At 36.5% G+C, this 24,584-nt stretch overlaps 1 protein-coding gene and 1 long non-coding RNA gene across 11 annotated transcripts in view; one reads left to right on the top strand and one right to left on the bottom strand.

Annotated features, from left to right (window-relative positions):
- The window catches only part of ZBTB20 (zinc finger and BTB domain containing 20), a 675,920-nt gene that overhangs the window by 270,479 nt on the left and 380,857 nt on the right, over positions 1 to 24,584 (top strand). The gene's annotated exons all lie outside the window — the stretch shown is intronic.
- LOC144588024 (uncharacterized) overlaps positions 1 to 24,584 on the bottom strand; it is a 62,019-nt gene extending 37,435 nt beyond the window's left edge. Inside the window, exon 1 of the long non-coding RNA XR_013543328.1 lies at positions 1 to 24,584. This exon is cut by the window's left edge and continues 7,874 nt beyond it. This is a non-coding gene — a long non-coding RNA (uncharacterized LOC144588024).

Below are 24,584 nucleotides of genomic sequence, written 5' to 3'. Positions count from 1 at the left end.
AAAAAACTATCTGGGCCCCAAAGTCCTTGAGTTTCCTTCCGAGAGCTTCAAGGTCATACGTGATTTCTGAATAGCTCCTCTTGGCTGTGTTGTTTATTCCCACATGGACAAGAAGAAAAGCATATGTATATGTAGATTTTATGAGTGATGGCAATCCTTCCATCACATCCCTCATCTGTCCTCCAGGGGGACAGCATATGTGGTGAGTCGATGTATCCACCCAGCATATTTTGGTCTCAATTCCATGTAGTAGGGAGTCCCCTACTACAGCTATTCTCCTCTTCTTCTTTTTGTAGGGTATGGGTACAGTGACTGTATTCTGCTGCGCTTCAGCCATACTCATGTCCTCCTCTGGGATATCCTTTGCATGCTGTCCGACAGACTCTTCTTCAAGCAACTGAAAGCGGTTTTGTAGTTCCACCGGGAAAGAGTGTCCTCTCCTTCTTTTGCTCCTAACTGTGATTCTTTTACATGGTGGTTCCTTCACTATGTTTGTAGCCTCTACAGCATTTTCCTCCACTGCAATGTTTTCTTTTTCTTCCATCAGCAGTGCGCCCTCTGACAGCTGCTGCTGCTCACGAGTCCTATCAATGGAAGACTTCATCTTCCTTCCTTGTGTTTTTTTTTAATTTTTATCACATGTGGTGGATGTGCAAAGATGCCTAAAAATACTGGAGTTAAGTTAATCAGATGCTACAAGAGATATTAGAAACTTCAATACCGATGGTACCAGAATTATTTCTATTAAATATCCTGCCAGAGACCTTCGGGTAGTGTGGGCGGCATATAAGTTAAATAAAATAAATAAATAAATAAAATAAAATAAATATACTAGACTCTGAAAAATCATATTTAACTATTCAGATTATAATAGCAGTAAGAATAGTTTTTGCAGAACACTGGAAGGAACCTAGAACATCCCAAATAGATGAAATAATAGATAAAACACTTGAAACTGCAGAAATGAACATACTTTCAGACTGACTAGATGAAAAAAAAAGAAAAAAAGACCATCTGAAAATTTGGTCACAATTATATACATGGTTACAGTATAGATAGAATAATGAATTGATACATAGTTTTCTGTGTGGCTGCAGAAGAGACAGAATAAATTATGGATAAAGACTATCAGCTATATAATCAATAATTAGAATAACAAATATATCTGTCTGAATTTGATTTTTTTTCTCTCGCTCACTGTCTATATTTCTTTATGATATGTGGAACTATTTCTAGAAAAGAATGTATAGAATTACTATGAAAAATATTTATTTGTAATGTATTTGTAATGTATTTGTAATGTAATACACCCCCTCCAAGGGTACCCCATCCCAGCTGCCCCTTACCTTACCCTACCATTATAAGGAAGATCAAAAATAAAAATGTAATATATATGTGGAGGCTTCATCTTCCCATATAGCCTTGAGTGTGGCTACACGCTGCTTCAGGTTTCTGACTTTCTCTTCTAACAGTGCCAGAAGTTTACACTTGTTACATGTATATAGCATTTTACACTCGGGAACGAAGACAAAAATAGCACAAACTTTGCAAGTAACCACAACTGAATTGTTTCCACCCTCAATAATCCCTTCTAGCTTTTTTACTTTCATCTGTTTGTTTAGGATACCTGTCTCTCTTGTTTTGTTAGTTTAAATGTAGTTGTACATATACGCAAAGTAATAAAAAAATTATTAGGGGCCTCCCCCTTGGCCTCCCATTATTCATAAAATGATGCCCATTCTAATATATTTTTGTGCCAATCTAGGATATTCTTATTTTCTCAGGTTCTTTAGATATCATCGTAACATGATTTTTAAAATATCAGCCTCCATCAATAATGGTGCCTGGTGGTGGGGTGGAGTGGGGAATAAGTTATTTTATTTATTTATAAACCTGCTGCAACTGGAGATCAAACAAGTTTCAAAATAATTAAATAGTTAGAACAATATGGATGTCAATATGGATGCCCTTTGGTCTCAGAACAAAATAGACACAATGGATTGCTGTCATTAGAAGTGGACAATTCTTAAGGGCCAATAGCTTGTGAGTATCACTACAGGAACTTTTCTTAACTCTTGGTGTTTTTCAAATTAGCTTTCTGTGTTTTGTGATATTTCTTTAGGACTTAAAACAAGGATTTCCTTTAAAGTCAGATTTTTTTTTAAAAAAAGCTATTTAAATTATGTTTCAGCACTAATGAGGGGTTATCTATAACAATTCTTTCTGCCCCTTGTGTTCTGAAGTGCTGTCAAGTCACTTCAAACTTAGACTCTGTAAATTGATAACCTCCAAAAACTTGTCATTAACAGCCTGCTCAGGTCTTGCAAACTGAGAGTCACTCCATCCTACATTTGGTCTTCTGCTTTTCAAGCTGCGTCCCACTCTTCCTAGTGTTATTTTCTTTACCACTGAGTCTTATTTTATCACGATATGTCCAAAGTATGAGAGCCTCGGTTTAGTTATTTCAGCTTTTAATGAAAGTTCAGGCTTTATTTGATCTAGAGCCCATTTATTTGTCTTTTTTAATGACAGATTTTAGAGGCAGGAACTAATGAAAGCAGGGAGCTTATTTTAAAACTAACTATGATAAGATTGTACAGCATGACTTCTATATTGACTTCAGGGACTTTATCATTTTAACAAATTTCGTTGGGATTACTGCAGTGTAATGCTATAGAATCATACCTCATGTACAAGATTCTACATACTCCATGAAAATGAATTATTTGCCCTAGGTAGCTTTAACCCAATTTTTGTTAATCTTATTCTGGATATTTAAAAAACTTGGTGATTTTATTTCTGAGTCTTTTATGACTCTGCTATCTTTCTCTAATCTATGACTGGCCATTTGTTTGTTGTCCGTTTGTCTGTCTCTCTCTCTGTCCATTCTGTCCATCTTTGATATAAGCCACGACCCTGAGTGGCTTACATCAAAGCAACACCTGTTCATTCTCTTTAACATAAATGGACATAGGAACTTTATGATAATCCTTTCTTGTTACTTTCTGCTTTTTTCCCCTTAGTTCTTGATAATACTGTGTTTTCTTGTGCGCTTTGCAAATTAAGCGTAACTTTTAATGTTCCTCTCCTTGTTTTATTCTCTAATAGTATTCTATTTTGCAATTTATCCCATCCTACATCTTTAATAATGAGATAGTGATGGGACAGCTTAATATAGGATTATAATGACCTGAAAATAACCCCATAAGAAGTAATATTTGGTGAATGTAATGTAGTGGATAAAGTGTTGGGCTAGAACACTAGAGATCTGGGTTCAAAACCCTGCTTAGCCATGGAAGTTCACCAGGAGATGGCAATGGTAAACTATTCCTTGACTATTTCACATACCTTGAAAGTCCTATGAATGATGCCATAAGTCAGAAGTGACAGTAGTACATGACAGACAACAGTAGAACCATTTCCTTTTTTAGAGTGAAATGCTGCAACTTATGATTGTTTCAGACACCTCAAAAGAAGGTGATATTGTCTGTATGTGTAAAAGTAGGTACTTCAAGGAGGTCAAAATGACTTAACATGGCTACATTCCTCTCTAGAAGCAGATCATGGCAACTAAAGTGATTTCGTAATTTCCAAATCTTTTGCTCCAAAATAATGTACAGTATTCATATTTTATTCTAGTCAGCACGTAAGTAGGGTCCTGCTAGATCCGACCAAAGGTCCATCTAGTCCAGAACTGTTGTTCTGTTTTTGCAGGGGCCAACTAGGCATTTGTGCAGCTCACAATCAACAATATAGGCGACATCTTTTACCCATTGCTAACTCCTTAGATAATACTTCACAGCATATAATATTTTAAGCACACACCTCCATATAATCAGTTTATTCATACTCTATGTGTCTTATTGAAATGGTTAGCAATCTATAAGAATTCTGTTCTCTTATTGCCATGATCACTAAATTGATGTCAGATTCTTCCTTACACAACCTGATTAAAACCTTTGTAGGTGCTAGAAATAATGTCTACCCAGTCGTCTCTGTCTATAACTAAAAGAGATGAAACCGTTTTATTTGCAAAACACATGCTGATTCCTCCTCTACAAACCTTGTTCTTTTATATGTTTAAAAGCAAAGCAAAATGTGCTGTTTATTTACCGCCCATTAATGCTTAAAACACTATCTGGGCAGTTTAGAATTTAATTATGCAGGCTACACGTTGTTCTCCCCTGTCAGCTGAGTATTCAGTTTACCAACCTTGGAAGGATGGAAGGTTGAGTCAACCTCAAGTGAGCTTCATGAGTCCAGGATTGAACTCAGATCATGAGTGGAGTCTTCACTGCAGCCCTGCAGTTTAACCAGTGCACCATTAGGCTCCTAATAATTCTGACTTCAATTGAGCTGGGACAAATGTTTAACCAACATATCTATACTTTCTTTGCTTCCCATGGATAACTTTGAAAGATTGATACTATGCTAACTTTCAACTCATTTTTTTTGTTAAAAGTGAAAGTTGTACCACTTCCTAATTGGATTTCTCCCACTCTCTTTGTTTATCCAAGACACATTGAACACATACAAACAATAGTTTATGATGGTTACAAAGAATCTGCCTATTACAAAAAGAAATATGCCAGGGTCAGAGAAGCAAAAACTGGCAAAATGTGTATCAATCCTTTGATGAATTTGACCCCCCATGTTTGCTTTTGCTTAGCCAAGCCTTATGTGGTGCAGTTACTTTAGTAAAACTGTATCATATGTGCTGACCCAGTTGGTTGAAGAATCTCTGTACTAGTGCCAGCATCAACCAGGAAAAACAGCACCTCATTAAATTTTTGGTGTGTGTTTTTGATGGTAGTAGACAGGAGCCTTATTTTGTCTTGGACAATAATTATATTGGATAAATAATTACATAAGAAGATCTTTTTTCATGTCTCCTATCTCTAATATTCTCTTTCCTCAAGACTTAAAATGAATAAGAAAGAAAGAAAGAAAGAAAGAAAGAAAGAAAGAAAGAAAGAAAGAAAGAAAGAAAGAAAGAAAGAAAGAAAGAAAGAAAGAAAGAAAAATTTTGGGCAGGCAGAATATGTGAGACTATCCAACTTGGAGGGACTGATATCTTAGGTTGCAGATTCTGCCAGAATCTTGAGGCTGATATCATACTGAAGCTTTGAGCTCCATTTGGTGCCTTTTACTTCTGTCTTGTTTCTATCTGTGCAGGGGATGTGAAAACTAGATTTGTCCTGCTTCCACAGCAGGGTTTTGGTTTATTTTGTTTTTCATAGCATTTTATTTCATGGCCCAACTCCAGAGGAGAGCGTATTGCAAAGATGGATTTGAATGTCAGATTTAACAAAATGACTTGTGTATGAGACAACCTTTAATGGTATAAAATTTAATAGCTGATTAATTAAGGGTACAGTGTAATTAGTATTATTATTATTAATAATAATATGTTAGCTAATACATGGAATATATTTTAGATAGTTGAGCTGAGTAAACCCCAAGAATAAAACACCAAGGCTTTCTTTAGGCTGATTATTTTTGTTAGTATCTTCCAAGTATTATGTTATCACTGACAGGTGGATCATATTTTGAAGAATAAATATCAACCAGTGGCAAAAATCTGGAGTCTTGAGAAGTTTCTCCCTTCTGGTTTAGAGAAGAAATGGGGGGAAATTCACAGTGGTTTCTTATTCTTCTTGAAACCAGCATTGACCTTCAGTCATATTGTTACAGCTGTGAGTACTGGAACAGAATTAAAAGGCCAAAGGTTTGAGCAGATGCAAGAATTCATGAGACTGCTTATCAAAAGAATGGAAAATAGCATATTACTATAGAGCAACACATAATCAAGCCAGATCAATAATAATATAGAATGTTCTTGTGAAATAATATTACTTGTCTTTTTTATTTGATTTATCTATGGCAGGTACAGCTTATTCCATTCTAGTGCCTAAATATCAAGCTCTTTCACTTTGAATTTTGTAATTATTAATAAAAAAACCAGTGTCCAAAAATTAAACCCAAACTTAAGAATAGGAAGGTATTTTACAATGGATATTTTAATATATCCAAAATGGAGAGTTGCAGAAGCTATTATGACATAGAAATGTCACTTTCTATTGAACATCAGTGAATATTGCATATATTTGTATTGTCCCTTAGTTCTAAATGATACTGAAAATGGTTGAATTAAAAAAAAACACCTGTATCTTTATCAATTTCAGTTCTCTTCCAACATGAAAGACTGTGTTGAAATCATTTTTAAATCCCAAGAATGCTCTCTAAGTTATCATATAGAAAAACAACTTTTTTCTTTAGCTACTAATAAGAGAAGATGCAAGCTATTTATACTGTGTTACATGGAGATCTCTCACGTAAAAAGCCCTGAAGAAATAACTAAACAACACGAATAGAATTTTGCTACCTACGCTAATGAATATTGACCTATTAGCCTCTTTCCAAAATGGGAACCATCACAACATATGGAAAAAGAGCCGTCTTTGCACAGATTCTTCAACATACTGCCTCATTATTAGAAACAATGTGTTGGATTCTGACTGGAGACAGAGACCATCTGTGGGATATTTTGTAGACATTTTGCATTTGATAAACACATATGGATGAGAACTAGTCCTATCGTATATATCTCTTGCTGTTTCATCAAATTGTTTTCTTCTTTTTATGTCTGATAGGTCAGCCCTGCCCATATTAGCTCAAAAGTAGGTCCACAGAATTCAGTGGGGTTTTGCTGCCAGCCTTAACTGGCTCTGTCCAATATACTAGTGGGAAAGTAGTTAGAATATTCTTTTAATGTCTCACATTTCAGGTGATGAAAAGAGAGTTGCTTAGATCACTAGGATAGTCACAAATATATTAAATATCTTGGGGTGTAATATCATATTGAACATCATTACTGTCTGCTTACTATACAAATCCTAGGAGGGCAAGGAAATGTTTGGTCCAAATTCAGATAGCCCTATTATATATATAGGTGTTTATTTTTCCTTCTCAATTATTTCATGGCCTTTCATATGGCTGTACTCTTAGTCTGTACATTGTTATGGAAATAATTTTACTGACTTGCTCATCATTCTGTGCTCTATCAATCTGCTTTGTTGTTCTTAGAATAAAGTTGAACAATAATTAATCAAAGCTCTTCCATCTTTAAAATAAATAAATAAATCTGAAGAATATTGCAAGCAATTGAAATAATTCTATATTGAATGAATATCTTATCTTTTTGTCAAAAAAATCTTAACCCATCAAAATGGGAATATGCCAGTTTCACTGGAACAGTGCTGTTCTTTCTTTCTTGGAGTCAGAGAAATAGCCACTAGCTTTTTCAACTTAAAGCAGACAGACATTTGCACTGCATACTACATGATCTATTGGTACTTAAGGTAACTATAGCATGTGAATTACTGCAAAAATGAAAACCTCAAATGGGTATAGGGGGGAAAAGCCATATAGATCAGGCTAGCAAACAAGCAAGCAGGGCAAGAACTGAGAGTGGATTTTTAGAAAGATTTGTGAGGAACAGAAGCAGAAGAGCATGGGATGGCTTTGAGAGGGATGTGTGTTATGTAAACATTTGGTGGAAAAACACGAAAGGGGAATAGGGGGAAAGTGCAGTGAAAGAGAGAAAGAGCTGTGTTGTAGGTGAAAGTTGGTATGTAAACCCTTGCATGTCTTGCCCAGGCACATGAGTAAGGATGTAACAAATACATATTTTCTCATCCTTTATGCCTACATACAAGGACAAAGAGTCTCAGATCTATTCTCTTTACCCCACAAGAGGGCGAGGTATGTTGTGGTGCTCTCAACAAGAAAAGAACCTTTTCAAAAACTATTCTTTAATGCAAACTTCACAAAATACTCCTGGTTACTGTTTTGTTGCATGGTCATCAGAGAGGAGGTGTTTGCCTCTTTTTTCAAACATACAACCAGTCTTGTGTTTCTTCAGAGGTGTGTGTGTGTATTTCTTCTCAAAGTAAAAAGTTTGTTTAAATTAGTTTGTATAAATTATGGCAACCTTGATGAGAAAAAATAGCAGTTTTACATGAACATGTCTCACTCTTACTGGGAGGTGACAAATGGCATTGGACTCATCAAGGTATCTCAGCTAGTTTTGACAGCTTGCATCAATAAGGATGAAACATTTAGGAAATTTTATTTCTCCTTTGTCTCATTTTAGACAACACTCCCATGGCTGATATTGCAGCTGATGTCAGGGAAGTTCTTGGTTGTACAGCACCTATCATGATCCTAGTTCTTTTAAAAAACAGATGGAGATAATGGATCTCAAAATGTACCCCAGTTCCCCCTTTTGGACAGGAACATTTAGAGTATGTGAATGAGCTCATAGAGAAAAATGGAGGATTAATGGTGTTGATTTAAAAGCAAACATTGATTAAAATTGCAGTAAAATGCTTTATTGCACTTGATTAATGATGTGGTAATTTTGGAAATGTAATTAAAATGTAAAAGTCACTTTTAGAGCAGAGTTGTGCATTCCTACTGTAAATGTAAAACAATTGTTAGAGGTATGTTCAAGTCCTACATCCGAGGTTCCTTCTCCTAGTCTTATTTTGCAAACTGCAAACTTCATAGGTGTGAGGATGAATTGCACTGTTAGGTCTTCTTGGGTATCATAGTGGCCATTTTCTTTTCTGGATTCCAAAGTCTCTTCAGAAGTTGAATTCAGTGGGAATTCACAGAAAAGAAATGAGTTGCCATCTTTTTCAGCAGAATAAGAGCATTTTAGTTATGGTAAATATAAATACTGTATCATAGAGATGGGATAAGCCTACTTGTTATGTTTCTTAATTAATTTGCTCTTATGTATTAATTATCATTTTATTAGTAATTAAATGGGGCCCTATGGTAGGGGTAGAAGGCTTCCCCCAAGCTATAGATAGGCTCATTACAGATTTCTCTCCCTCCCTCCCTCCCTCCCTCTCTCTCTCACACACACCCCATACAAACATATCTGTCTATAAATGAAATATCCTGATCTGCTTTAAAGGATTTTTTTCCTTAGCTAATTGCAGGCATATCACTACTGTTGCAAATCAAGAACATGACATTCAACAATGTGTTGAAACCATATCATTCACATTAGGTTCCCAATTAGGACTGGGGATTCACTTACTTCTGAGTAGGAAAAAGTACAGGTCTTAGCTACATGTTTAAAGCGTTGTATATACCTTGAGTCTGTCCCTGAAAACATCTCCCCGAGTGTTCTGGAATTTGCAGGCATTCTTGGCAGATACCATTCAATTCTTTAACAAGTAGGCCGGTATGGAAACTGTTCCCTAAAGGGGAAACACTGAAAAATCATTGTTCTTAGGTATCAATTTTCTACGCAAATGTAAACATACAGTGCCTGGTGGGGAAATAAGTATACATTTTTCAAATCTGCTTTGCAACCATTTGCATAAAAATATAAGCAAATGTCAGAACGCATTTAACAAGTGCTAATGCACCTCTTTAAAAAAAAAGGAAGGAAAGAACAGAGACTTCAGATTAGGTACCTTACAAAATGATATATATGTTTAAAAGAAAAGCCATCTTCAGCACCACTGATAAAGCATTGTGCTGCATTAACATTTCCTCCTCCAATCATACAGAAAGGAAAGGACTGCTTCACATTACTGTCATTCCTAAGGGGAAGAATGTGAGAGAACTAAGCACTTCAAAGTGTAAGTCTGAGAAGAGACAGCAAATTTTCCCTGACTGCAGCTGTATGAGGTTACCTGAGGACAGTGTCTGCTCTACTGTCTGATTCCTTTATAGTGTTTAACTAACTATAGATATATTTTATGGGGGAAATCTCCTGAGCAAATAAAAATATTGTCTTTCCATGTAGCTCTCTCTCAAGAATCACCTTCAGTAGCTATCCAGCAATGTCTTTTAGGTCTAATAATTCTATTTTTTTATTTCTTATTTTTTTTGCTGGGACAAAAAAATAATTTACCAGGAAGTTCTCTATTATTTTATTAATAAACCTCCTCTAAGACAAGAAATTTATTTATTTATTTATTTATTTATTTATTTACTTACTTACTTACTTACTTACTTACTTACTTACTTACTTACTTACTTACTTACTTACTTACTTACTTACTTACTTATTTACAAACGATATTTTTATCCTGCCTTTGCTTAAAAAGGACCCAGAGCGGCTTACATCATTTAAAAGACAATATTTAAAGGCTAAAAATAGTAAGTATAAAAATATTTTTTTAATTAAACAAATATATTAAAAATGGTAAATAAAACCAATACTAAAACATATTTAAAACAACAGAGCACAGCAATCCAATTTGAAAAACCCATTTCAGAAATCTAGTGAAAAGAAAAACTGCCTAAAGAGAAAGGTCTTCACCTGCTAGCAGAGAGATAGCCTTAGCTTCCCATGGAAGTGTGTTCCAGAGTCTGGGAGCAGCAACAGAGATGCCCCCCCCGTGTTCCCCACCAAGTTCATCTACGAGGGTGGTTGAACTGAGAGACACCTTTGCCGATGATCTTAACACCCAGGCAGGCTCATAGAGGGAAATGAAGTCTTTTAGATCAGTGGTCCCCAACTTTGGGCCTCCAGATGTTCTTGGACTTCAACTCCCAGAAATCCTGGCCAGCAGAGGTGGTGGTGAAGGTTTCTGGGAGTTGTAGTCCAAGAACATCTGGAGGCCCAAGGTTGGGGACCACTGTTTTAGATAGCTTGGACTGAAGCCATTTAGGGTTTTATAGGTTAAAACCAGCACCTTGAATTGTGCCTGGAAACGGATTGGCAGCCAGTGAGCTGTTGTAACAGGAGAGTTATATGTTCCTGGCAAAAGTCCCAGTTAGCAATCTGGCTGTGGTACTTTGGAACCTTTAGAGTTTCCAAACACTTTCAAAAAGGCAGCCCCATGTAAAGTGCATTATAGTAATTACACTGAGATATAACTAGGGCATGTTTTATTGGGATCAGATCAGACCTCTCAAGAGACAGGCACAGTTGGCATACTAATTTTAACTGCAGAGTCACTCCTAGCCACCCCGAATACATATAAAGCCCTAAATGGTTTAGGCCCTCGATACCTGGCAGAACGCCTACTTCCGCCTAGTTCTTCCTGTATCATCTGTTCCAGTCAGGTCAGGCAGCTGATGGGCCCAACGCCAAGAGAGGTCCGAAGAGATAAAACTAAAAATCGGGCCTTTTCGGCAGTGGCCCCTCACCTCTGGAATAACTTACCTGCAGAGATCCACCTGCCTCCCCCACTGAGGGCCTTCAAGACCAACCTGAAGACATGGCTATACCAGCAGGCCTTCCTTGCCACTGCCAGGCTGGTGATAACTTAATGGGCTACTGAAATAATAAATGGGTCTCTTCTTGAGGAACCACTCATTAAGCCCATTAGAAAGAAACTGAGTTTGGTGGCGGACAATATTGGCCTGTGATTAATTCAGATTTTACCTTTAGTTTATTTTTTCATGTTTTATGTAAACCGCCCAGAGTAGACACATTCTAGATGGGTGGTATATACATTAAATCAATCAATCAATCAATCAATCAATCAATCAATCAATCAATCAATCAATCAATCAATCAATCAATCAATCAATACCTCATCCCCATCTTTCAGTGTGAAGGATACAGCATGAACTTTGTTCCTTCCATAAATGGCAAGAGTCCTTCTGTCAACTCTGAATTGTATCAAAAGGTACCAAAAGAATTCATACAATAGCTTAGACTGTTAATGTGCTCGTTTTGTCCAGAAATACTTTATTCTATTCCCAACATACTTTCAGAATTGTATTCCTTTTTCAAATAAACCACTGAAAATTACTTTTTGTCTGGAGCAGGTCTGAGCAGCCCCCTGAAGAGGATTTTTAGATACTGTATTTGTTTTCAATCAAGCATGTCAGATACTTTTTGCCTTGTAACGGCCAACATGAAGATTATTTGGGGCAGCTAACATAAAATCTTCCATAGTTCATGTTGAGAGTTACTATACTGACATAGCCGTGGCAATGCCTCTACTTCTCCGCACTTGCAAACAACTGGGTCAGTGTGAAAGACCCATTTTGTTAGGTGCACCTCGGTTCTTCCACCTGCACTCTGTAGCCTATTAGGTTATATCCAAGTAACCCAGTTCTCCCTGTGAATGAGGTTTTTGACAATTTCAAGAGATGGGTAGTTCTTTCCTTCCACATTTTAGTCTGGCATTCTCTGGTCTTTCTCCAGGATTCACAGCTGTTATAAATTCTTCGCCCTTAATTTTAGTTTAGAAAGTGCAGTACAGTATCCCAAAATTCACTGTGGAAAACGTCTTCCTGAAATGTGAATGTGAACACATATGGGCACTCCCTGCAGAGATCCATCTGCAGAGATCCACCTGCCACGAATGACTGTGCCTTGTTGGCTTATCACACCACTTTGGAAGTGCCATTGGATGAATGACCGCAGAATATGACCCAGCATTTCCTTACACTTAATGAAATCAGCTTTCCTAAAACCCAAAGTGCTTGTTATACTAATATCAGCTTTCCCTATTCCCAGTATATCGAAGTCCAAGTGGTCACTTCCACTTCAATCCCCCTATTTATACATTGTTGATCAGTTAGTTAAGTCCAGACCTAGAACAGCTGGTCCTTTTGTTGCCTCTTCCAAAAAAAACTGTCAACAAGGCAACTGAGAAAGTAGATCTTAGAAATTCCACAAAATTGGTCTTACAACAAGAAGTTTTCTACTCCCATAATAACCATGTCTCTAATTTTTTTTATAATAATGATCTAGAAGGATTTAGGAGCTATCTAGCAGAGCCTCCACCATTATGTCACTGATTCCCTCTCTCTCTCTCTTTTACCAAAATGCTATCCCGCGGCATGTCATGCTCCAAACGGCATGTCATGCTCCAAATCATGGATCTCTTCACAGATGTATGCCTCCTTCACATACAGTGCAACTCTTCTTGTTTTCCTTTATCATGTTTTCCTTTGAACAAGCTAGACCTTTCAATTACTGCATTCTAGTAATGAGTCTCATCCTACCAGGTTTCAGTAATGCCCATTGTTACGGTAGCGGTGACATCATCTGCCCGTCATAGCTGTGGCTGTATGTCATCTACCAGTAGCGTGACGGGAGGTGGGACTTAAGAGGGTGGAGCTAAGGTATTTAAGGGGGAGTGAATGAGGTGTGAGTCAGATAGGGTTTGAGATAGGGACTTGGTAGGGTCTGGTTAGGGACTTAGGGAGTTAGGGCTTGTACATGTTGTGTAGTACTGTGCTATATATATAGAGAGAGAGAGTGAAGGTCTGAGAGAGAGTATGTGTGTGAGTACTTTATTATACTGATTGCCTTTTATTTTAATTATTATAGTGATTTACCATTCCTTTTGTTATTTTCAATAAACATAAGTTATTATTTTAAAAATCATACTTTTGTCTGAAGAGTTTTATGAGGGAATGGTTGGTGGCAGGGTGAATAAAGTGAGGGTGTGAGAGTGACGTGGCAGCTCCTTTGTGACGTGAGAGGAGGCTGTCACACCCATTAATTAATATTTTTCTTCCTGTGCTGAGAATACTTAGTGCAGCATTTCTTTGTGCATTGGCATACTGTAGAGATGTAAAAACATGGATATTTCTCTCCATTTGCTTCACTTTTATCTTGTTATCCCCATTGGCAGGTCTCTGTATCTCCCTTCCAGTTTATGATATATCATTGACACTCTTTGCCCCAATAATTTTTCTTTAGTACACTAATTCGTTAATGTGATAATAAACCACTTAAAGAAGTATGACCAATGATGGGCACTGCTCTAGATAATTGAGCTCCATTGGAATATTCATAGAGAGCCATTAGATAGTCATAATATCATCCCATTGGCAAATCCCAGATAGGTGCACTTTTCTAGCCAAAGTGGCTTCTGCAGATCATTTTTGCACTAATGTAACACTGTCATACTCAAGCTTCCATGCACATGTAAGTTAATCTAATTATAATGTGTGGAATGGGCCTTAAGTGTAAAAAGATTCTGATTTTTCTGTACTGTCCTTACTTTTAAAAACTGGCTTTCTGATAAACTGTTCTTAATTTTCTGTATTATTTTGCTCTATCTGTGCTAAACTGGGTTCATTAAAACTGACAGTGTCAATTGGAAAACTATAGTATCACTACAGTAGTTCCCAGGAGCACTATAACATGCTTCCTATGCCAGTAAGCACAACTTTTCCTTCTCTGAGAAGCTTTCTGACTACTGTTGAGCCATTTCTATTTAGCTGTGTGTTGTAAGTTCAATGTCTTCTTCACATGTATAATATATTTAGAAACCATCAGTGTTTAAGTTATTTGGATTGAGAGGGGCAAAAAGAGACATCTTTTTGCAGTGTTCAGAATAAACAAGTAGCAAGATCATGAAGAGCCTCGAAAATTAAAAGTTTGTGGGAAACTTGCTGTGCCTTGTGGTAAGTGGGACCTATTTCATAAAATGGTGATGGCTGGAACTAATATGAAGTACAGTTTGTTCTGTGGCTTTTGGCCCATCTGCAAATGACTGGAAGAGACACAAGGATACCAGACAAAAGCATAATTGTGATATAATGGAAATATGAATCAGCCATTCGGACACTCCAGCTGGAAAAAACAGGCAAAGTCTGGGAATATTTCTGGGGTGGCATTATAATTCCTTATTGACTGAAAAAATGTGAATTTCTGACACTAAGACCCAAACTTAGGATGTTTAGAATGCCACATTTTCCCACTCTAGTATGGTAAACTCATTCATATAATATAATAATAGTAGCAGAATATATTATAATAATAGTGATAGAATATATGCCATATGGATATGACTCAAATAACAACAGCATAATAACCATATTTAGGCATTGCAAAAATGAATAGCTGAAATGTATGTGGAGGGCAGCGTGCTAGTTTCAGCCACTCTTCTTTCATACTTCTGGCTGTTTTCTTCATTTGATAATCTGAACAGAGGAGCTTCTATGTGTGGGAGTTCTTGTTGTTCACAGTGCCACACCATCAGTGTTATGAATCATATGGACACTTTCCATGCTTAGAGCACGCTCTACTCCTAAGGCTGTTACTCTCTTTGTGTAAAAGGTTTAGGCTACTTATTTTCAATGCATATAAGGGCATACAGAAGTTACAGATGATATTTTACCCTGTGTTTCATGGTAGTAGAAATGGAGGTGAGGATGTAAATAAAGAAGTAAGTTAAAGTGAAAGACCTTGTGACTGTAAGCAATGCTGTATATCGTCATGAGATTTTCTTCAGAACATATAGGAACAAATAGTTTTTAACATGTTCATTCATTTTGCTTGTCATTTGCAATTTCTGTGGAAAGATATGCATAAATAATCCACAGAAAAATAATATAGCACTTGGTAGAGAAGTGTACCTCTAGACCTCATGGGCATTTTGTGCTGCTTTTGTTAACTTCAAGTCAGCATTTGACAACATCCTCTGGGGCAGGTTATGGGCCATACTTAAAGCTTCCTCTGTAGACCAGAGACTACTTGCACTAATTCCTACGCTACACACACACAAAAAACATCTTAGAGTAAGGTTCAACTCACAGGATATTTATCTCACAGGGTACCCATCAGGAGGAGTATGAAACAGGGATATATTCTAGCTCTCTATTATTTATTTATTTTATATCAATTCTATAGCTCAAGCCTTAACAAACCCTGATTTTTACTCGCTCAAACTCCTAAATAGACCAATCCCTGCTCTACTGTATGCAGATGATACAGTAATGTTATCCTTTACTAAAGCAAAGTTTACGAGAGTTCTTTGGCCTTTTACAGAATACTGCTCTGAAAAGCACCTTGTAATAAACTACCAAAAGACAAACATTCTGGATTTCACCAAATTTGACAAGCACAAGTGGTCAGCGTGATATCAAAAAAGTCAAGCAAGACCTATATATATTTAGGTATAGTTTTTCAAACAACTGGGCTCTGGAGAGCTCATTATCACCCATGTCACTGAAAATACTCAAAGAACTACCACTGACACCTTGACATTTTTCTTCTCAAAAGGAAGTTCCTATATATAATCTCAACTAAAAGTCTTAGGCAAAGTACTGATCCATTGTCTGTATGGTTCAGGCTTATGCATACATAAATACCTCCACCCCCTTGAGGCACTACAGTCTGAATTCCTGCAAACTGTTTTTGGTGTACCACACTGTCTCTAATGCTCTACTCAGATTGGAAACTGGAATGGTTTGGCTTGAAACAAGTGGTTGACTTCAAATAATCAATCCTTATCTGAAATTAAATCTTAATCCTACCAGGTTAGCATCTCTGATTTTCAGAGATAACCATTTCTCAGGCTGGGCAAGAAGAGGAGCTGAGAAATTGTTGTTCTTTAGATCATCCCCTCCAGCCCTATTACATTTGGGATTTATGAGATAGCCCTCAAACTCAACAGCATGAGTCCCACGTTACTCAGTGGCTGGGAATCACAGCAAGATCTTTACCCCTGCAGATTATCTTTACAATTTAGAATTTGTAAGACACTGGAGAGCTTCAGCCTTTTTAGAGGGAAGATGTGCATATATCCCTTACGACTAACTTTTTTGCCCCATGGATCTGGTGGAAACTGGAACATGTCTTATTGTATTGAGCATTTTATATGAATTTACACAGTCTGCTTATTTTCCCAATTTAAAAAAATATCCAAGTGGACCTGACAAATGTTACATTTCTTTTCTCGTCTCTGATTCCTTAAGTGACATGTGGCTCATACTATAAGAAAAGAGATGACTAAATCACTGCAGCAACTAGATTAGGAACTTCCACAGAACTTTAATCGGAATTTCAGTTTGCTTGAAGACTAGGCCTATGGTTGTAAATATTATATGCTTAGTTATTGTATTTAAGTCTTGCATATCTAACATGGCTGACCTATGGGCATAATAATAAAGTTAATAAAGTTAAGATATGCATAAATATATAGAAAATACATAACAGGAGTATCAGTAAATACATGATGTCAGTATCTCCATTTATTTGTTTTTAGAAAAGATAGAAACATAGTGTGGTGCTTCCTTTACAACAGAAAGTTGAAATCCTACAAAAATTACTAGGGACTAAGACCTGCTGAATATAGTGGGATTTATATGATAAGATTATGCTGTGTCTCACCCATACAAAAGAAAATGAAAGAGAGCATGCAAATGAGGTGAAATAATGTTAATTCAGCAAGAAAAGAAACAGGATAATGTAGATTATAAAGATGTAATGTCTGTAATTTCAAATATTTTGAATTGAGTTTTATTATCCAGTCATAGGACTGGAAATTCAAAGATAAATATATATATATATATATATGATATACAGAATAAGTAAATTGTTAGAACATATCAGCAGTATAAAACTTGAGACATAGATCTCCATATTTTAAATATGTGAATTTGAAATGGCCATATTTTCATAAGAACCACTGGAAAGCTCAGCAATTTAGGTATCTGGCTGTGGAGTTAGAGGCTGAGAGTTCGATTCCCCACTGTGCTTCCTTGAGAAGGCCTGGACTTGATAATCTATACGGTCCCTTCTAGTTCTACAATTCTAAGAGTATTGTTTTACTTCATGTCAGAAAATGAATGGGTTTCAACCAGTTATTAAAGATGTGAAGATGAAGAAATGGGTGAGGAAGGGATTTCAGGCTTACTAGACCCACATATTTTCGGACTGAATATCTGTATTTGCTAAATTTAAATACAAGAAAAACTAAAAACAAATAGGGTTAAAGCTAGAAGTCTTTAACAAATTAAACTATTTCCTAAAATAGTATAGATTATGGGTGATTCTCTTGATAGAAAAAAAATTATCTGTCCTATGATTCCATGTTTTTGGATGTTTTGTACTTTAGCTAGCAGAATCTGAAAAGATTTGCATCCCTTTTATAATTAATTCACTAAAACATTTTTGTTCCTCCTCTACTAATTTGCATTTCCCTGTCTAGCTATCTATACACAGCTAATTCGGTGATGAGGTAAACTATCACTTGCAAAAGCTTATGTATCATTTAGACACGGGACTTTTAGAATTCTAGTTCTAGAGATCACTTAGAAATCCCCCCAGGTAGATTTTTGGGACTGGAAGAGGAGAAACTGAAAGGCAAAAGAGATGTATTTTAACTATCAATGTCTGCTTCATTCCATGTGCTTCAGCTAGGAAAGAGAGAGAAATGCCCTCTTAGTCTCACTGCTTCCTGTGAGTCACCCTCCATGTTGTGTGGGAAGGGGTGCTCACTCATAGAATTTAATGAATCAAATAGCTTCCTAAGTAATATTTTCTCTCTGGGGCAAATATACCGTACTATTGGCTAGAGTCTACTGGTTAGTTACATCAGCATAAGTACAATGGCATAAATTGCAGTGGTGAATTGCTGGTGGTTAAGAAGTTGCTGCCTGCCAATTCACAGGACTGGTCCATGATGAAAGGCATCAGAAGCATCTTTTAAGTAGCAGCAATTCACTGCTGCAGTTTACATTATTACCCTTATGCCAAGGTAACTGACCAATAGGAATTGAGCACTGGTGTTTCCAGACCAAAAATATATTTTCCCTTTGTTGAATAAAAATTAAATTGTGGTTAGCATTTTATACTCTCAGTAGTCAGGATGATCACTGGCTCTTAATTTTTTCTGTCCGTTTCATTTGATGGTGTTGCTTTTGTCAACTGCAGCAGCTGCTCTACGTAAATGCATTTTTATTTTTCACAAAATGCTTTGTTTCTTTGGGTTGTTTTGTGGCCTTGTGAACAGCAAACATGCTGTTAGATTTATAGGAATCTTATGTCTTAAAAGTGTGCTGTTGATTAAACTGTTGCAGAATAGCTTGTCTGATAACAAGTTATTTAAGTTGCCATCTCTTCTTAGGCAGTCTCAGGCAGACTGATGGAAACCTGCTTCATGCTGTAATTAGTGATACTTGAGGCTTTTATTGTTTTTGTTTTTGAATTGGCTACCTAATGCATTGCCAGTATAACCAATATGTCATGGGACTTTTATTCCTGCCTGTTCTTTATTTTGCACATAAAGTCTAAGTGTAGGAGTCTGTATACTTGGCATTGTAGATATATGTTGATCTTTCTAACCAGAATTTTCTGCTGGTTTTCTTATTCTGTTCAATTCTTGTGCCAAATAAGATGGTATTTGATTTTTTATAAAATTGTTCTGGACTTAGACTATTTAATTAAAATATCTGAGGGAGTGAAAAGCTGCAGTTGGTGTAGAGATACTTAACAATGTAGATGCAAAGTGCAGAAAAATTATGATATTTTTATTATTAGAACTAGCAGATAGCTTTTGATTTTACTTTTCGTTTAACAGAGCATCTTATAGGTAATGTTAGGCTACCTTCTCAGTGTCGTTTAACTTCTTTATTTAAATTGCTTTATGTGGTCTAAACACAGATCCTCAGCTGGTGTCAATCAGCACAACTTCAGCTGAAGTCAATGGAGTGATGCCAGTTTATATAAGAAAAGGATCTGAGCTAAGCTCTTTATTATGAATTACTAGAACGGACTGTACTCTGCGCTGGGCATTTGTGTGCTGGGAGTTCAAAGTACATAGGAATGCATGAAACATTTTCCTCATTTTCATTGCCAGGCTGCAAGAACTAAAAGATGTTGCTCATAAAATTCAAGCTACAAATGGGTGCCTGTTTTTTAAAGATTTAGACTTACTCTAGATTTGTATTCTTTTGTATTTATGATTAATTAAGATTACATTTGTGTGTGTGTTTAAACAACCTATAATTGGCTTACTTTATGATCCTGGGTGCTGCCTACAACATATTCTCAAGGGTAGTTACTCACCCTCTGCTCCAGTCCAGAACTTGGAACCTGAGAGAGGGAGAAAGTAATGGAGATCACCATGCCATCACCTTGATTGTGGCAGGCCGCTGTCTTCCTTTGCACTCCAGGGCCAGCAGTTCATAAGGCAAGTGTTGGATAAATAATTCTGGGCACAGCATACCGATAATTCTGCTTTTTCTCAACATACTGGCATCACTGCATATATGAACAGAAGACAGTTTGCTACTTATTTGCAATAGCAAACAACCGGAAAACAGGTGAGTAATGAATTTGTTTGTTCACAGAACCACAGTGAAGGGATACGTATTATTTTGTTTAGGAGTTTTTACAAAACTGTACTTAATAAACCCTTTAAAATAGTGTTGATTTGTGCATTAATTGATCACATTAGCTAATTCTATTAGAACATTATTAGAACTCTGTTAGTTCTGGGATTCACTTGATTTTGTAGTGTTGACAATGCTTTTTCTGAGACAGATGAAGACTATAGCACAGTATGTTACAATAGAAAAGAAAGTCCTAATTGATATTATAGTTAAAGAAAAGACTGTAGGCTCTCTACTTTCTGTGACTTTCAACAAGCTTTTGAGAAGTACCAGACTATATTATCCAGGCATCTTCATTATATTGATAATGAACTAAATATTTTTAAAGAGTGAATCTTTTACTGAACATATGAGTGGCTATGGAAAGTAATATAGATGATCTCTTTAAGAGAGAAAAATAATTTGATCAGCACGTCTCAATCACGGCCCCCACAATCTTTCTGGGTTAGCTTATAGTTTTGCTTCATTCCTCCAGTGGACTAACATATGGGCTAGGAACACAGTGATTTCAGCTTCTTCTGCCTTCGAGGAAAACACACACACGCTTTTCTGTAGATGCCTGGGAGTTAATCTTTTCTCCAAACAGTCTTATCTAGAGGATTCGTCTATGGCCTTCATTTTTAAACCATCATCATCATCATCACATACACAACACTGTGTTTTTCCTTTTCTTGGAAATTGTTGAGAATCCTACCTAAATATTTTTTACAATTTTTTATTTATTTTAAACATTTTTACGTCACTTTTCTCCTTAAAAGGACCCAAGGCAGCTTACATCATTAAAATACAATAAAAGGCAACAACAGTGAGCACACAAATGTTGATGGAAGAGATGTGGAGAGAACTTCCTAAATATCATTAGTTAGATTTTATGAAGAATATCCTGAATCTTAGACTGAATTGATTGATGTTACCTACGAATTTCCAGAGTCTCTGGGGATTGCGTAGGAGTTTTTTTTTGGGGGGGGGGAGGGAGGGGTTATTTGGAAGTAACTGATTACCATTATTACTTGTAATTAGTTCCTTTTATCAATAATAAATAAGTAACGACATTCATCTTAATAAGGAGTTACCTCTGTCCTTTCTCAGTGTAATTGTGGCTTTTAGTTACTTTGATAGTTGTAGAGGCTACTTTTAAAAAACACTATTTGGAGCCAAAATAAGCTGCCTCTCTAACATTCAACAGGAAAAGCACACTACCAGAAAGTGTCTGAAGACACAATTCCCCATTTTAAAAAGATTTTTTCAGGGACTCTGAGGGCCTAAGGACTGTGGAAAAAAAAACTTGGAGGGCCACTGAGAGCCCTGTGGCAGCACAATTCCTAGCCTATGCGCTATTGGTACCATATAATCAACATTAACATTTACACAGCTAATAGCCGTATCTTCTAAATATTTGGTTAACTCCATTATAAAACCATCTTGAGGACTCCAGCTTTTTAAAAAAGCAATAATTTAATAAACATTTACCACATAATTTAAAAAATAATAAATAAGCAACATCAGCTGGCTGAATAGCTCAATGAGTTGGGTATCTAGCTGTGGAGCCAAAGGTTGGGAGTTTGATTTTCCATTGTGCTTTCCAGGAGAAGAGCCAGCCTGCATAGCCTTAGGCAAGGTGCACAGTCTGAGAGCACTGCTACAAAAAGGGATAGTGATTTCTGAGTACTGTATATCTAGAAAATCTTGGAAACGGATGATGTAAGTCAGAATTGATTTCATGACATGTAATTATTATTGTTAGTAGCAATAATATCAGATTTCAATACGTGTTCAAAGGAATTAAATGTCTTTAGTTATGGGCCAAAACCTATTGACAAATATTCCAAAATCCATATTTCTTGATACCTTTATTAGGCTACAAAAGTATAAAAGTCCATGCAGTAGTTCAAGACCTTACAATTTCTTCATGAGGTATGACATTGCAGAAGCTGACAGGAGGGCGTGTGCAACAGCTGGGTGTTAAAATCACCAATACTTGTATTAAGTAGCAGTGCACAAAAGCACCAATAGTTTTACTAACTAGCTATGTTGCAAATCTGAAACAGTTTTAAAATGATGATGTTCACAATCCTGTTTCTTTCTCCAACACTATTTTGTTTCTGATTTCTGCTTCACAACTTTATTTCTCATTGCATGTCTTTGGTTCAGTTACAACTGGCCTACATTTTTGGTCTGACCCAGGCTCAGGTTTCAAAATACAGCCAAGAAATATCAAGGGTTGGCGGCCCCATGATTTCACGAAGCCTCACTTTAACATCACTGGTTATCACATCAGTCTTTTTTGATCTCAAACTTTTGGATTTTCAATAACTTCTGATTATACCTACTGTAAGTAGACGTCTACAGAAGTCTTATTCCCCACACTTCTACATTACCTTACTCTTGTCTGAGCCTGCTAGGTAGATCACAGTGTACAAAAGTGTGCATGTATGCATTAATAGCCATGTGGATTGTATATGAAGTTGTAATTCAGTTGTTAGAATAAGCCAATATCAGTGCCCTTGAATTGAAATCTGTTTTCCCACTGCAACCAAAACCTCTCTAAACTATATCCAGAGGGGTTGATGTCGGCTTTTTGGGCTGTTTGGACGCATTCTGGAGGTTTCTCTTCCTAAAGTTTCGCCAGTCTCTATGGCTGGCATCTTCAGAGGACAGGAGTTAGAACACAGACAGAGAACACAAGAGTTCTAACTCCTGTCCTCTGAAGATGCCAGCCACAGAGACTGGTGAAACTTTAGGAAGAAAAACCTCCAGAACACGGCCAAACAGCCAAAAAAACCTAAATCAACCATCAGATCCCGGCCCTGAAAGCCTTCGAGAATATATCCAGAATCTTTTCAAAAGACATTGATGTGCCTACCCATGTCTTAATTGCCATCTCTTGATAACCAGCCTTTCCATTCCATCTCTAGTGCTTGAAAATTCTTCTTATCAGCTGTTACTAAACCATAATTGCAGAAAGCCACTATGCTGATTTTTTTTAAAAAAATGATGTTCCAGTAAATGAATGGCAGTCGTCATCATTTATATTTATACTTAAGTAAATTGCTCTTTTACAAAATTGTGTAACTTGTTATAGTGTTGACTAGCTGCAGTGTTTTTTTATATATATAATCTGAAAAGTTGATAGGCAAAGAGGCAAACATTACTGATATGTGAACTCCACAATCTGTTAGAAAGCTTTTTGAGTGACTCTTAACATGGAAACTTTTACAGCTTGGAAAATATTTGTTAATTATATCCGCTACCACTTTCATCATTATATAGAAAAAATATATTAATTATGTGAAATGAAAGAAAATTTAAAACCTAGAGAAATGGCTCTTCAAATTATTTTAGCTGCCATTTGTGATTTAAAGAAGGGAGATGATGCCTATAACTATTTCTTGACATGTGAGAGATTTAATCTGAACACAGTACATTTTATAAGAGAGATGGAATTAGTTTAAGAGAGCATTGCTTCCCAAGGCCTACACTGTATCTTTCCCATTGTTACCTCTGATTAAACATGGTTTGTGGGGTTGTGTCACTGTAAAGTCTTGTTTACCAGAGATAGATGTGGGCTGAGTACACATCACAGACAGCAATTTCTCTTTCAAGACAGTCTCCAACTTTCTGAAAGTAACTGCAGTCGGTCTCTGCTATTAATATTGACTTTAAGGATTTCCTTCACTCCATCTTATGAGTAGATTTTCTTCAGTACTTAGAACTAAATACCTGTATAACTGCATTTTTCCCACTTCTCTGTTGATACACATTTCACATCCAGAAAGACAATATGTAGCTCAATTCTCTGAGCATGTAATCATATTCAGAGCCATGTTGTCAAACCATGAAAATCTTGTGGACTAGAGGAATGTTCGGTCTCCTTGCCTAGAGAGGAATACTAAACCCCAACAGAGATCTGTTCTTTTGAAGAAGCTGTTGCATCCATAAAACTTGTCTTGTGCAGTAAGCCTATGGATGTTTGTGTATAGGGAATCATGGTTAGAGAAAATATGTTGGAGAATGCTACAAGTGTTTGTTTGAATATAGAAGTTTCTTGAACAACTTCAGCTTCCAAGAGAATTATATTCACCTTCCCCAGTTATATTCACTTTCACCAGATTAGAAGAGAAATGAGTATAGAAGGAGTAATTGTATGATTTTAGAGGTAAGTAACTAATAGATGCTTGGATGGTTGGGAAAGTACTGTTTTCCTACAGTTGGATTTGCTTGATTGGATCAAGACATGTAGACTCTTTAGCGTCACATGGGCTAGGACACAACTTTACGTCCTCCCTAATCCAGAATGAAGATTGCCGGAAGAAATATCAACAACCTCAGATATGCAGATGATACCACTCTGATGGCAGAAAGTGAGGAGGAATTAAAGAACCTCTTAATGGGGGTGAAAAAGGAGAGTGCAAAAAATGGTCTGAAACTCAACAGCAAAAAAACTAAGATCATGGCCACTG

Source organism: Pogona vitticeps, chromosome 3 (genome assembly GCF_051106095.1).
Source record: "Pogona vitticeps strain Pit_001003342236 chromosome 3, PviZW2.1, whole genome shotgun sequence".
Classification (NCBI taxonomy): Eukaryota; Metazoa; Chordata; class Lepidosauria; order Squamata; family Agamidae; genus Pogona; species Pogona vitticeps.
The sequence above is the reverse complement of the archived record's forward strand: the minus strand, read 5'-3'. Positions and strand labels throughout refer to the sequence as shown.